The sequence below is a fragment of the Phyllobates terribilis genome, unplaced genomic scaffold (assembly GCF_046119375.1).
Source record: "Phyllobates terribilis strain yellow unplaced genomic scaffold, ASM4611937v1 Scaffold_9__5_contigs__length_417890890, whole genome shotgun sequence".
NCBI lineage: Eukaryota > Metazoa > Chordata > Amphibia > Anura > Dendrobatidae > Phyllobates > Phyllobates terribilis.
The window spans coordinates 370,725,361-370,737,624 of record NW_027362769.1 but is presented as its reverse complement, the minus strand read 5'-3'; the positions used below and the strand labels follow the sequence as shown (position 1 = coordinate 370,737,624).

The following is a 12,264-nucleotide window of genomic DNA, read 5'->3' as shown; positions in this document are numbered from 1 at the left end:
ATTCTATGATTCTATGATTCTATGTTGCCGCCTCTATGTTGCACTGTCTATTGCTGGCCGCAGAACGATCTAACTGAAAATCAGTCAGTGAGCTCATTTTGACGTCTGACAGGAGAGTTTGTAACTCTTTTATATCTTTTTCTCAGCTGATTTATGGCCACATCAAAGTTTAATGTGCAAGAAACAGAAGAGCTGTTAAAAGCAAAAAAACAGTGCAAAATTTTAAATGAAACCTGGTTGCAAAAATGATTTTTAGCCCTAAATACATTGATTAAGAAAAAAAAAAAAAAAAAATACCCAAAAGGGTGGACAACCCCCAATGCATTAAAAAGTGACCTGGTGACAGTTTGTCTTTAGCAGTCATTATATGGCTGGCACCAGAACCCGTCCGACTAGAATAAATTGATGCTGACTAATGATGAGCGATCAATAAGCATCTAGCCAAATAAAACCAAATTAAAGGGGTTATTTCCCCTATTTACATATGGGTATTGTCGGATAGAGCTTGTAAATACAAGAAATTTTGCAATTTACTGAGTATTAAAATTGGCAGCCGTTCTTGAGATATTAATATTTTTCTTTTGTTTACGTCCCGTTGCGTTGGAGACCGACCACCGCTGCTAGACAGCAGATCATGCACAGTTTTGAAACTGGCCAGGATTGCTGGAGTAACAAAAGAAAAGTGTTAATATCTCAAGAACGGCTGGAAATTTTAACAATCAGTAAATTGCAAAAATGCTTGTTTTTACGAGCTCTGTCCAACAATATCCATGTACAAAAATGGGAAATAACCCCTTTAAAGGGAATTTCTATACAGTTAATATCCATTTATCCGGCTTCCGAAGTTCCAAGAAGTCTAAGTCTGGCGTGTGTTTCCAGCAACGAATTGCAATGTAATAACAGGCAGCACGTGGGCGTTATAATAAAAAGGTTCCAGGAAGTTTACAGGTTATAAAGACGTGAGAAAAGAGCAGATTAATCCCAGGCGTGATGGGGAAAGCTCTGCGACAAATCCCAGACTTATACGACGAATCAGATTTTCCCTTCTACCGCTATAAACGTCTGCAATAAGGAAACTGGGCAGAATAAATGCAGATTTCTAGTGAAGCCGGGCAACACGAATGACTACTTCCACCAGGCAAAGATTGGCGACAACTCATAGGCATGAATTTAATGGTCATTATTAAAAGGGAAAGTTCAGGCATTTCTCCAATATAAGAGGAGTTAACACAAGTAAAACTTTCTGGAGCACTAGGTGAAATGAGACAGGCGATCCCTGCACCCCGTGCCCCTGTCTGCTTCTGCGGGTACAGTTACCAGCAACTGTTCTCCAGAAATAGCCACAGACCACTTTACTCAGTGCCTGCGCCTTTAAATGGCAGTTTCCCTGTAAAGATATGGTGACAATAAACGTCACGTGGCTCTAAGAAGAGTTTCATAGCCGTACGATGTCCGCCCTAAGATCGCCCAATGTCTCACACAAGGCTTACCCCCCTCCTGAAATACTCAGTGCTGCTGGACTATCCTGTCAATGATTCAACAATCTGTGGTCACTGCCTCCAACAACATCAACATACTCACCCCCTGCTGCCATCATTGCTGTGATCTGATCTCATCCTATCCTGGCAAGTCACGACATAAACCAAGAGGTAACGCCACCATATACATTAGCTGCTGTCAGCCGTCTCTCCAATATAGAGAGCGCTCGTTCAGCCGACAACCACCTCCAGTCCTTCTCTTCCAATACATGGGAGCGCTACTTCAACCGACAACCACCTCCAGTCAGTCTCTCCAATATATGGAGCGCTTGTTCAGCCGACAACCACTTCCAGTCCGTCTCTTCCATACAGGGGAGCGCTCCTTCAGCCGACAACCACCTCCAGTCCGTCTCTCCAATATATGGAGCGCTCGTTCAGCCGACAACCACCTCCAGTCCGTCTTTTCCACGCACGGAGCGCTCCTTCAGCCGACAACCACCTCCAGTCCGTCTCTTCCACGCACGGAGCGCTCGTTCAGCCGACAACCACCTCCAGTCCGTCTCTTCCACGCACGGAGCGCTCGTTCAGCCGACAACCACCTCCAGTCCGTCTCTTCCACGCACGGAGCGCTCGTTCAGCCGACAACCACCTCCAGTCCGTCTCTTCCACGCACGGAGCGCTCGTTCAGCCGACAACCACCTCCAGTCCTTCTCTTCCACGCACGGAGCGCTCGTTCAGCCGACAACCACCTCCAGTCCGTCTCTTCCACGCACGGAGCGCTCGTTCAGCCGACAACCACCTCCAGACCGTCTCTTCCACGCACGGAGCGCTCGTTCAGCCGACAACCACCTCCAGTCCGTCTCTTCCACGCACGGAGCGCTCGTTCAGCTGACAACCACCTCCAGTCCGTCTCTTCCACGCACGGAGCGCTCGTTCAGCCGACAACCACCTCCAGTCCGTCTCTTCCATGCACGGAGCGCTAGTTCAGCCGACAACCACCTCCAGTCGGTCTCCTCCATACACGGAGTGCTCATTCAGCCAACAACCATCTCGGCCGTCTCTTCTATACACGGAACAGCAGCGCTTGACCCGGGTAGGGTGAATAAAGCACAGTTTGTCATAAAAAAACAACAACTCAGGAACCAGGATTTTTTGAAAGGGGAAAACCACTTTAAATGCTGCTGTCAAACAGCAGTGATTGGTGCTCGCTTCAATCACAGTTTTTAAAGGCGGGTGCTGGCTGTATAACACGGCCCGCACCGGGCACCCCCACACACCCCATAATGGTGGAAAAAAATCCACATATTTATAGTTTGGACAAAAAAACAAAAAAACAACAACGCGTCCCTCTGGGGGGCTTCCTGCCACCTGCTTCCCCCTCTCTCCGCTGCTTCTGCTCCTTTCCTGTTTGAGCTTATTAAAAGGACACGGCTGGCGGCAGCAAGCACCGACTGGTCATTGTATCCCACCTGTATGTCAGCTTCTCTCTGTGAGTTAATTCATTTTTTTATATATGTTTTCATAGATCTGCCTTTTACAGTCGCCGCCAAACCAGCCGGGGAGCAGCCGCCAAACCAGCCGGGGAGCAGCCGCCAAACCAGCATTGCGCCAATTAAATGCCATCAGAGATCAATGGTGGGATTTAAGTAAACAGCTGTCGGTTCCAAAAAAGCAGATGTCGCATCGGATGTGCGGCATGAAGCAAGGTGATAAAGGGATATGCCATCAATGGTACCGGTCACCTATCCACATGAGCACAAAATGTCTCTCTCAGATCTGTCCCTTTCTCTATATGCTTTTCCCTACATCAATCCAATAATCCAGATTATCCGGTAATCTGGCGCCTATTAGACAGGTTAAAGACATTTTTACTGTTCATACTTTCTTTTACGCAGATGATGAGACGCGGCCCGAGGACGTGCGGATCACATGGCCGCTGACTCAGGATGAGGAATTTCCTGTTCATATATTACGTGTAAAGCCTAAAAGGCCCTTGTGATGACAGCAGGAGGAGCCCCTCATCTGGGGGGTCCGACCATCTAATGGGGGGCTCCTGATTCCATCGTGACGGAATACGAGACGGATCAGACAGTTGGAATCTCAACACTTGATCCCTTCGTTTCTAGGGCAGATAGGCCGATGCCAGAGGTGTCCGTTATCGGCCTTCCCCTCTCTCCCTTTAGCAAACACATGGCCGAGTTTTCTTCTGCAGGACTCGGCAGCACGGCGCGGCAGCACGACCATTGAGCTGAATGGGCAGCACCGTAATACTACATTTCCCCAGTAGTGGCCACTGTAGGACACATGAGCAGCACCTTGCTCCCCTGCAAATTCATCTGCTTTATGGGGGCACCTGCGTGATCATAGCACCCCCATCAGCCAGGAGAGATAATTAACCCTCCCTTGCCTGTAGATGGACTGTGACGAGCAGAACGCCGAGTCTACACAGCGCTGGCGACAACACGAGTGTGAAGGAAGATAATTCTCGAGGTCCACCACGATAAGACGCCCATGGAAGCCCAGAGACCCGCTGATAACAGGATATCTGCACCGCCATGTTCACGAACACGAACTGGAGGAAGATGAGACACAACACGGAAGTCAGAAGGCCAAAGACCCCACAGACCCCCGGAAAGAAATCCTCTATACCACATGTAGTTTCACAAAGGAGACTGAAAGGGAGTTGTATAAGATTTTAAGTCTTTTTTTTCTCCTAGAAACAGCGCCACCCTAATCTACAGGATGTGCCTGGTATTGCAATAGGTTTCATTATGGGGCTGAACTGCAATATCAGGACACGGACCCAGGAGGAGGGTGGAGGGGGAAAAAAAAAAAGTGACCCCAGCTTTGTAATCCTGGAATTTGGGACCTTATGGCCCCAGAATAAAAGATCATTCGGAATTTAACCACTCAAGGGCCCAGAAATATCAGGGGGCGTCACTAGATTATAACAATTTAGGTGGTGGGAGATCCTGCACTCAGGTGGTGGGAGATGATGGGGGGGGGGTCCTGCACTCAGGTGGTGGGAGATGATGGGGGGGGGGTCCTGCACTCAGGTGGTGGGAGATGATGGGGGGGGGGTCCTGCACTCAGGTGGTGGGAGATGATGGGGGGGGGGTCCTGCACTCAGGTGGTGGGAGATGATGGGGGGGGGGGTCCTGCACTCAGGTGGTGGGAGATGATGGGGGGGGGGGTCCTGCACTCAGGTGGTGGGAGATGATGGGGGGGGGGGGTCCTGCACTCAGGTGGTGGGAGATGATGGGGGGGGGGGGTCCTGCACTCAGGTGGTGGGAGATGATGGGGGGGGGGGTCCTGCACTCAGGTGGTGGGAGATGATGGGGGGGGGGGTCCTGCACTCAGGTGGTGGGAGATGATGGGGGGGGGGGTCCTGCACTCAGGTGGTGGGAGATGATGGGGGGGGGGGTCCTGCACTCAGGTGGTGGGAGATGATGGGGGGGGGGGGTCCTGCACTCAGGTGGTGGGAGATGATGGGGGGGGGGGTCCTGCACTCAGGTGGTGGGAGATGATGGGGGGGGGGGGTCCTGCACTCAGGTGGTGGGAGATGATGGGGGGGGGGGTCCTGCACTCAGGTGGTGGGGTCCTGCACTCAGGTGGTGGGAGATGATGGGGGGGGGGGGTCCTGCACTCAGGTGGTGGGAGATGATGGGGGGGGGTCCTGCACTCAGGTGGTGGGAGATGATGGGGGGGGGGGTCCTGCACTCAGGTGGTGGGAGATGATGGGGGGGGGGGTCCTGCACTCAGGTGGTGGGAGATGATGGGGGGGGGGGGTCCTGCACTCAGGTGGTGGGAGATGATGGGGGGGGGGGGTCCTGCACTCAGGTGGTGGGAGATGATGGGGGGGGGGGTCCTGCACTCAGGTGGTGGGAGATGATGGGGGGGGGGGTCCTGCACTCAGGTGGTGGGAGATGATGGGGGGGGGGGTCCTGCACTCAGGTGGTGGGAGATGATGGGGGGGGGGGTCCTGCACTCAGGTGGTGGGAGATGATGGGGGGGGGGTCCTGCACTCAGGTGGTAGGAGATGATGGGGGGGGGGGTCCTGCACTCAGGTGGTGGGAGATGATGGGGGGGGGGGTCCTGCACTCAGGTGGTGGGAGATGATGGGGGGGGGGTCCTGCACTCAGGTGGTGGGAGATGATGGGGGGGGGGGTCCTGCACTCAGGTGGTGGGAGATGATGGGGGGGGGGGTCCTGCACTCAGGTGGTGGGAGATGATGGGGGGGGGGGTCCTGCACTCAGGTGGTGGGAGATGATGGGGGGGGGGTCCTGCACTCAGGTGGTGGGAGATGATGGGGGGGGGGGTCCTGCACTCAGGTGGTGGGAGATGATGGGGGGGGGGTCCTGCACTCAGGTGGTGGGAGATGATGGGGGGGGGGGTCCTGCACTCAGGTGGTGGGAGATGATGGGGGGGGGGTCCTGCACTCAGGTGGTGGGAGATGATGGGGGGGGGGGTCCTGCACTCAGGTGGTGGGAGATGATGGGGGGGGGGGTCCTGCACTCAGGTGGTGGGAGATGATGGGGGGGGGGGTCCTGCACTCAGGTGGTGGGAGATGATGGGGGGGGGTCCTGCACTCAGGTGGTGGGAGATGATGGGGGGGGGGGTCCTGCACTCAGGTGGTGGGAGATGATGGGGGGGGGGTGTCCTGCACTCAGGTGGTGGGAGATGATGGGGGGGGGTGTCCTGCACTCAGGTGGTGGGAGATGATGGGGGGGGGGTGTCCTGCACTCAGGTGGTGGGAGATGATGGGGGGGGGGGTGTCCTGCACTCAGGTGGTGGGAGATGATGGGGGGGGGGGGGTGTCCTGCACTCAGGTGGTGGGAGATGATGGGGGGGGGGGTGTCCTGCACTCAGGTGGTGGGAGATGATGGGGGGGGGGTGTCCTGCACTCAGGTGGTGGGAGATGATGGGGGGGGGGGTGTCCTGCACTCAGGTGGTGGGAGATGATGGGGGGGGGGTGTCCTGCACTCAGGTGGTGGGAGATGATGGGGGGGGGGTGTCCTGCACTCAGGTGGTGGGAGATGATGGGGGGGGGGGTGTCCTGCACTCAGGTGGTGGGAGATGATGGGGGGGGGGGGTGTCCTGCACTCAGGTGGTGGGAGATGATGGGGGGGGGTCCTGCATTCAGGTGGTGGGAGATGATGGGGGGGGGGGTCCTGCACTCAGGTGGTGGGAGATGATGGGGGGGGGGGTCCTGCACTCAGGTGGTGGGAGATGATGGGGGGGGGGGGTCCTGCACTCAGGTGGTGGGAGATGATGGGGGGGGGTCCTGCACTCAGGTGGTGGGAGATGATGGGGGGGGGGGGTCCTGCACTCAGGTGGTGGGAGATGATGTGGGGGGGGGGGTCCTGCACTCAGGTGGTGGGAGATGATGGGGGGGGGGGGTCCTGCACTCAGGTGGTGGGAGATGATGGGGGGGGGGGTCCTGCACTCAGGTGGTGGGAGATGATGGGGGGGGGGGTCCTGCACTCAGGTGGTGGGAGATGATGTGGGGGGGGGGTCCTGCACTCAGGTGGTGGGAGATGATGGGGGGGGGGGGGGTCCTGCACTCAGGTGGTGGGAGATGATGGGATTTTCCTTTCCAGGGCTCACAGAGAAGGTGAAGTCAGAGTCATTATCACCGCACCGTAGTAATCACCGATCTGTCCGTTATCTGACGTCCTATCATTAGAGGTCTCATACCTTCAGGACTCCCAGGACCGCACTGATCGCTGCCGGTTCCTGCTCTCCCGGTTTCCTTCCTCGCCTCTATTTCCGGGTCTCGGCAGCTCAGCAGCTCCACCCGCCGGCAGAATGACGCAAGGGCCGCCCTGTGCGCAGTGCGAACTACAAATCCCGACAGCCACCGCGCTCACATTACAGCTGGGGCCCCGGCGCTGTAGAGTGGCGTTACCGCCTGTGTGTGCGCCATTTCAGGCTTCCTCCAGCGACTTAGGGGTATAAACTTCTCCAACACCCTTTCCATGTCCACGTCCAAAGCAGCCACATCTGTTCCTGGGAAAGCTGGGTGGTAACCAATATGGCGGCCATTACAGTGGTCACCCGAGTAACATATCAACCATAGGATCCTGCACTGGAAACAGCAATGTGACTGGTTGCTAGGGGCAACTCCATGTTTTATAAAAACTTGAGGAATTTAACATTTTTTGCACTTTTTCTTCCAAGATGCAGAACTCTTATTTTTCCGCCTCCAGTGCCACACGATGGCGCGTTATGGGCACGGCGAGGGGTAGATTGGATTCAATTTATCATATTATCTACTGAACAATGGGAAACAAATTCCAAGTGAGGAGAAATTAAAAAAACAATAATGACTCAGACTCGGTATTTTTGGGTTTTGCTTCGTTCACTTTACGGCAAAGTGTTACATTTGTTCTACTAGGCGCCGTGGTTACCTAATTTACATTGTTTGTCTTTTCACAACCTAAAATATTGGCCTCATCCTTTATAATTTTTCGGTCTGTAGAGTTGTGTCGGGGCCTTTCTTTCTGTAACGTTTTAAGGTCAATACGACCTTTCTGATCTCTTTTTTTTTTCTTACCTCCAAAAAATGGAATAATCAGCGATTCGGTCATTACTATTTTTTTACATTATTCTGTATGGAGGACAATGTGAGGCCCATTATACTGTATGGAGGACTATGGGGGGGCCCATTATAGTGTATGGAGGACTATGGGGGGCCCATTATAGTGTATGGAGGACTTTGTGGGGCCATTATTCTGTATGGAGGACTGTGGGGCCATTATACTGTATAGAGGGCTATGTGGGGCCCATTATACTGTATGGAGGACTATGTGGGGCCCATTATTCTGTATGGAGGACTATGTGGGGCCCATTATACTGTATGGAGGACTATGGGGGGCCCATTATACTGTATGGAGGACTATGGGGGGCCCATTATACAGTATGGAGGACTATGGGGGGCCATTATTCTGTATGGAGGACTATGTGGAGCCCATTATTCTGTATGGAGGACTATGTGGGGCCATTATACTGTATGGAGGACTATGTGGGGCCATTATTCTGTATGGAGGACTATGTGGGGCCCATTATTCTGTATGGAGGACTATGTGGGGCCCATTATACTGTATGGAGGACTATGTGGGGCCCATTATACTGTATGGAGGACTATGTGGGGCCCATTATTCTGTATGGAGGATTATGTGGGGCCCATTATTCTGTATGGAGGATTATGTGGGGCTCATTATTCTGTATGGAGGATTATGTGGGGCTCATTATTCTGTATGGAGGACTATGTGGGGCCATTATAATGTATGGAGGACTATGGGCGGCCCATTATACTGTATGGAGGACTATGTGGGGCTCATTATATTGTATGGAGGACTATGTGGGGCCCATTATACTGTATGGAGGACTATGGGGGGCCCATTATACTGTATGGAGGACTATGGGGGGCCCATTATACTGTATGGAGGACTATGGGGGGCCCATTATACTGTATGGAGGACTATGGGGGGCCCATTATACTGTATGGAGGACTATGGGGGGCCCATTATACTGTATGGAGGACTATGTGGGGCCATTATTCTGTATGGAGGACTATGTGGGGCCCATTATTCTGCATGGAGGACTATGTGGGGCCCATTATACTGTATGGAGGACTATGGGGGGCCCATTATACTGTATGGAGGACTATGGGGGGCCCATTATACTGTATGGAGGACTATGGGGGGCCCATTATACTGTATGGAGGACTATGTGGGGCCATTATTCTGTATGGAGGACTATGTGGGGCCCATTATTCTGTATGGAGGACTATGTGGGGCCATTATAATGTATGAAGGACTATGTGGGGCCCATTATTCTGTATGGAGGACTATGTGGGGCCCATTATTCTGTATGGAGGGCTATGTGGGGCCCATTATTCTGTATGGAGGACTATGTGGGGCCCATTCTGTATGGAGGACTATGTGGGGCCATTATATTGTATGGAGGACTATGTGGGGCCCATTATACTGTATGGAGGACTATGTGGGGCCCATTATACTGTATGGAGGACTATGAGGCCCATTATACTGTATGGAGGACTATTTGGGCCCATTATTCTGTATGGAGGGCTATGTGGGGCCCAATATTCTGTATGGAGGACTATGTGGGGCCCATTATTCTGTATGGAGGACTATGTGAGGCCCATTATACTGTATGGAGGACTATGTGAGGCCCATTTTACTGTATGGAGGGCTATGTGGGGCCCATTATTCTGTATGGAGGGCTATGTGGGGCCCATAATTCTGTATGGAGGGCTATGTGGGGCTCATTATTCTGTATGGAGGGCTATGTGGGGCCCATTATTCTGTATGGAGGGCTATGTGGGGCCCATTATTCTGTATGGAGGACTATGTGGGGCCCATTATACTGTATGGAGGACTATGTGGGGCCCATTATTCTGTATGGAGGACTATGTGGGGCCCATTATTCTGTATGGAGGGCTATGTGGGGCCCATTATTCTGTATGGAGGGCTATGTGGGGCACATTATTCTGTATGGCGGGTTATGTGGGGCCCATTCTGTATGGAGGACTATGTGGGGCCCATTATACTGTATGGAGGACTATGTGGGGCCCATTATACTGTATGGAGGACTATGTGGGGCCCATTATACTGTACGGAGGACTATGTGGGGCCCATTATACTGTATGGAGGACTATGTGAGGGCCGTTATACTGTATGGAGGACTTTGTGAGGCCCGTTATCCTGTATGGAGGACTATGTGGGGCCCATTATACTATATGGAGGACTATGTGAGGCCCATTATACTGTATGGAGGACTATGTGGGGTCCATTATACTGTATGGAGAACTATGTGAGGCCCATTATCCTGTATGGAGAACTATGTGGGGCCCATTATTCTGTATGGAGGACTATGTGGGGCCCATTATTCTGTATGGAGGACTATGTGAGGCCCATTATACTGTATGGAGGACTATGTGAGGCCAATTATCCTGTATGGAGGACTATGTGGGGCTCATTATTCTGTATGGAGCACTATGTGCACCCATTACATTGTATAGAGGTTGGCCCTCGACTTTGTCCAAACCTTTCAGTTTTGGCCCTCTGTGTATTTGGAGTTTGACATTCCTGCCCTCTAGGATAAATATTGTAATATTTTATTAGTTTGGATAGTTATAATGTAAGAAATATGTTCTATTTTTTTTTTACATTTTACTTTAAAAGGGGGTGATATATTTAAAAAAATATATAAACGTTTATACCTTATATGAAATAAATAATTCATATATTTTTAAGATATCTTAAATATAAATAATTAAAATAAAAATGTATTTTATTGATATTGTTTTAAATATATCTTCATTTTATTTTATTTTTTAATTTATTCATTTTATTTATATATTTTTAAGATATCTTAAAAATAAAATTAAGATATATTTACAAATATATAAATAAAATTAATTGAATAAATTAACATTTTTTACTTTTATTTTAATTCATTTTATTTATATTTTTTAAATATATCTTAATTTCCTTTTTATTTCAATTTATTTTATTTATATTTTTAAATATATCTTAATTTATAAAATTTTTATTTTAATATTTTTATTGGCACCATTAGGATATTTGGACCTGCAATCGCTTGTACAATACTGTAACATTGCAGTGTATTGTAAAAGTACTGTTTTTATGAAGCCCACCCAGGTTCCATCTGCATGTTGATGGCGGGGGTTGATGGACGTCTGGAAGTGACACTTTCTCGCATTTCCAACCTCTTAAAAGCCGCGCATGTCGAAAATTTTAAGACAGCCAACGTGTGCCATTTTGGCACTGGCCCCACAGAGGTAAAATATGCCATAGGATCTATAAGAATACACCAGAAAATGGCTGCCACTGTGGAGCCCACAGCAACCAATTGAATCCCAGCTTATGTCTTTCCAAAAGCATCTAAAAAATGAGAGTTGAAATCTGATTGGCTGCCTCTGCTTTTCCTTTGATATTGTCCCATAGATACCACTGGGGAGCCCATAGCAACCAATGAAATCATTGCTTGCATTTTTTTTCAAAAGCGTCTAAAAAATGAGAGGTGAAATCTGATTGGTTGCCTCCACTTTTCCTTTAGTTTTACTTGTAAAAATACATAAAATAGTGATTTGTTTGTGAAATATGACAGAATCTGCTAGTAGGGGATTTTGACGAAGCCTCTAAAGTAGAAGTGATCAGCACCCCATATCATAGATCTCTATGGTCAATCTGTATAAAAATGGCCGTACAAGTAGTTTAGTTCTCTGGAAAGCCTCTATTTACACCTAGAAATACTTTACAACCTATTAGGAAAGCCTTATAGAATATTTCTGATCCTCACGTGTACATTTTTTCCCGATTTTCCATATGGTCACATGAGGGGGCGGAGCAGGACGTACACCATGTGTCAGGCCCCGCCCCCTCGTGGGGGACGTCCCCTTTTTTTATGGGATTCTGCAGCGCTTCTCACTTCGACAGGTGCCGATGATGTGGAGCCTCTGACAGATCTTGTGCCGGTGTTCTCGTGTGAACAAGTGCCCGTCACCTGGCGGCAGCACGAAGCGGAGGAGAATCCCTTTAAGATAAAACTATGAGAACATAAAAGCTGACAGACTTTCAAGGCTCAGTTCAAACTTGCAGAAACTGTCATATTTCACAGGAAGAATGAGTGCAACATGTCTTATTATTTCTTTAAACACACCTCAGCTGCTGCAGAAACTCTTTTTTGACAACTAAAGGGGAAACTTTCTGTCCACCATTGATAGATCCAAAATTCC

At 50.3% G+C, this 12,264-nt stretch overlaps 1 protein-coding gene across 1 annotated transcript in view; it reads right to left on the bottom strand.

Annotated features, from left to right (window-relative positions):
- CAPN15 (calpain 15) overlaps positions 1-7,285 on the bottom strand; it is a 30,806-nt gene extending 23,521 nt beyond the window's left edge. Inside the window, exon 1 of the mRNA XM_073648281.1 lies at positions 7,176-7,285. The gene's annotated coding sequence lies outside the window, so the exon portion shown is untranslated. The remainder of the gene's footprint in view (positions 1-7,175) is intronic.
- Between the last annotated feature and the right edge of the window lie 4,979 nt (positions 7,286-12,264).